The following is a 3,216-nucleotide window of genomic DNA, read 5'->3' as shown; positions in this document are numbered from 1 at the left end:
ATCAACATGGATGGGACTGGAGGAGATTATGCTAAGTGAAATAAGTCAAGCAGAGAAAGTCAATTATCATATGGTTTCACTTATTTGTGGAACATAAGGAATAACATGGAAGACATTAGGAGAAGGAAGGGAAAAATGGGGGGGTGGGGGAATTGGAGGGAGAGATGAACCATGAGAGACTATGGACCTGAGAAACAAACAGGGTTTTAGAGGGGAGGGTGGTGAGGGGATGGGTTAGCCTGGTGATGGATATTAAGGAGGGCACATACTGCATGGAGCACTGTGTGTTATACGAAAACAATGGATCGTGGATAACTACATCAAAAACTAATGATGTATTATATGGTGACTAACATAACATAATAAAATTTAAAAAATAAATAAAAAATAAATCACAAATCATCACCATCTCCAAAACTCTAAAAAAAAAAGATGAGCAGGTGTCGCGGTCTTTGTACTGCCAGGAGGTTCCATAGCCACCGAAGAGATCAGAGGTGGCATGATAAACAGTACAAGAACATCCATTTGGGCACAGCCCTGAAGGCCAACCCTTTTAGAGGTGCTTCCCATGCAAAGGTAATTGTGCTTGAAAAAGGAGGGATTGAAGCCAAATAGCCAAATTCTGCCATCAGGTCTTGTGTCAGGGTCCAGATGATCAAGAATGGCAAAAAAGTCAAAGCCTTTGTACCCAATGATGGCTGTTTGAATTTTATGGGGGAAAATGATGAGGTTCTGGTTGCTGGATTTGCTCACAAATGTCATGCTGTCAGTGACATTCTTAGAGTTCGTTTTAAGGTTGTCAAAATAGCCAGTGTCTCTCTTTTGGCCTCTTACAAAGGCAAGAAGGAAAGACCAAGATCCTAAGTTTTGATGGTGAAAACATGACAATAAGCTCTGAAAAAATATGCCAAAAAATTACATCTTTATACATGTGTACCCATTAACACAGATTTGTTATTTTTAATGTATTTGTCTTTTAAATCCTATGGAAAATAAAAAGTGGAGTTATGAACCAAAAAATAAAAATAAAAAAAATAAAAAATAAAAACTTTTCTTTAAATTAATCTTATTTTGAGATAACTCCAAATCCACCTGCAGTTGTAAGAAATAATACACAGATTCTGTGTATCCTTTACCCAGTTTCCTCCAATGGTAACATCTTTCATGAGAGTCCAATATCATGACCAGGATATTAACAGTAATGCAGTCAAAATATGGAACATTTCCATCCACAGGGATCCCTTATGTTGCCTTTTTTTTTTAAATATATTATTTATTTGACAGAGAGAGACACAGCGAGAGAAGGAACACAAGCAGGGGGAGTGGGAGAGGGAGAAGCAGGCTTCCTGCCGAGCAGGGAGCCCGATATGGGGCTTGATCCCAGGACCCTGGGATCATGACCTGAGCTGAAGACAGATGCTTAATGGCTGAGCCACCCAGGCGCCCCATCCCTTATGTTGCCTTTTATAGCTGCATCATGCTTCCATCCCCACCTCCATCCCTGGAAACCATTAATCTGTTCTTCCTTTCTATAATTTGTCACTTTAAGAATGTTATATAAGTGGAAACACTTGATAAATACCTTTGTTTGTTTGTTTATTTGTTTCAATTATAATTCTCTGGAGATTCCTCCAGGTGGTTACCCATGTCAATAATTTGTTTCTTTTTATTCTTCAGTATCCATGGCATGGATGTACCACTCATTGAAAAATACCTGAATGGTTTCCACTTTGGGGCTATTATGAGTACAGCTGCCATAAACGTTCATATTCAGGTCTTTGTGTGGATACAAGTGTTCATTTTCTGGGGTAAACACCAGGAGGGAAATTGTTGGGTCCTGTGGTAATTGCAGATTTAATTTTTAAAGAAACTGCCAAACAGTTTTCCAGAGGGGCTCTCCAGTTTTACCTTCCCACAAGCAATGTTTGAAAGACCCAGTTTTCAGCATCCTTAGCAGTGTTTGGAAGTGTCACAATTTTTCCCCAGCCATTCTGATAGTGTGTAGCAACATCTCATTGGGGCTGTAATTACAATTTCCCTAATGGCTAATAGTGTTGAACACCTTTCCTTATTTGCCATCTACATATCCTTCAGTTGAGTTGTGGTAGTTTGTGTTTTTTGAGGAATTGGTTCATTTCATCTAAGCTGTCAAATGTATGTAAAGTTGTTTATTCCCTTATTCTTCTCATAGTTGTGTCTGTAATAATACCTTGTTTCACTCCTGATAGTAATTTGTGTCTTTTCTAATTTTTTTATTTGATGGTCTGGCTAGAAGTTTGTCAATTTTATTGATCTTTTCAAAGAAGAAACTCTGTTTCATTGATTTTTTCTATTATTTTTCTGTTTTCAACTTCATTGATTTTGCTCTTCATTATGTCCTTCTTTTTGCTCGTATTGGGTTCATTTTGCTCCTCTTTTTTTAGGTGCTTCAGGTGAGAATTTGGGTTATTGATTGGTGACTTTTCTTCTTTACCTATATGTTCATTTAGTGCTATAATTTTCCCTCTCAGGACTGTTTTTGCTGTGTCTCACAATTTAAATATGTTGCATTTTCATTTTAATTCAGTTCAATGTATTTTTTATTTTCATTGAAAATTTTTCTTTGTCGCATGAATTACTTGGAAATGTGTTGTTTAGTTACCAAGTGTTTGGAGATTACATAACACAATAAAATAAAAAAAATGTAAAATAAAAAAATAATTAAAAAATGAATATTGATTATTCCTATTGGCCAGGGATATTGGGTTTTTCTGTATCCTTGCTGACTTTATGTCTAGTTTTTCTTTCAATTGTTCTGTCTATTGTTGACAAAAGGGTGTTAAAGTCTTTAACTACAATTGTGGATTTATGTATATCTCTTTTTAATCCTATTGGTTTTCTTCACATAATTTGCAGCTCTATTGTTTGATGTGTACACAGTTGGGATTGTTTTGTCTTCTTGACTCTTTTATCATTACATTATGTCTCTCTCTGTCTCTGTTATTTTTTTTTTCTCAGAAGCCTACTTTCTCTGATATTAATATAGCCGGTGCTATTTTCATCTGCTTAATGTTTGCCTGATACATTTTCTCCATCCTTTACTTTCAACTTTCCTACATCATTATATTCAGAGTTTCTTTCAGACAGCATACAGTTGAGTCATGCTTTTTTTAATTGTTATGTTAATCACCATACATTACATCATTAGTTTTTGATGTAGTGTTCCATGATTCATTG

General features: G+C 35.9%; 1 pseudogene; it reads left to right on the top strand.

Moving 5' to 3' along the window:
• The first annotated feature begins 432 nt into the window (after positions 1-432).
• On the top strand, positions 433-882 carry LOC102737608 (small ribosomal subunit protein uS12 pseudogene; annotated as a pseudogene).
• Positions 883-3,216: the final 2,334 nt, after the last annotated feature.

Source organism: Leptonychotes weddellii, unplaced genomic scaffold (assembly GCF_054177405.1).
Source record: "Leptonychotes weddellii isolate Sample4059 unplaced genomic scaffold, ASM5417740v2 HiC_scaffold_17201, whole genome shotgun sequence".
Classification (NCBI taxonomy): Eukaryota; Metazoa; Chordata; class Mammalia; order Carnivora; family Phocidae; genus Leptonychotes; species Leptonychotes weddellii.
This window is presented reverse-complemented; position numbering and strand designations above follow the sequence as displayed.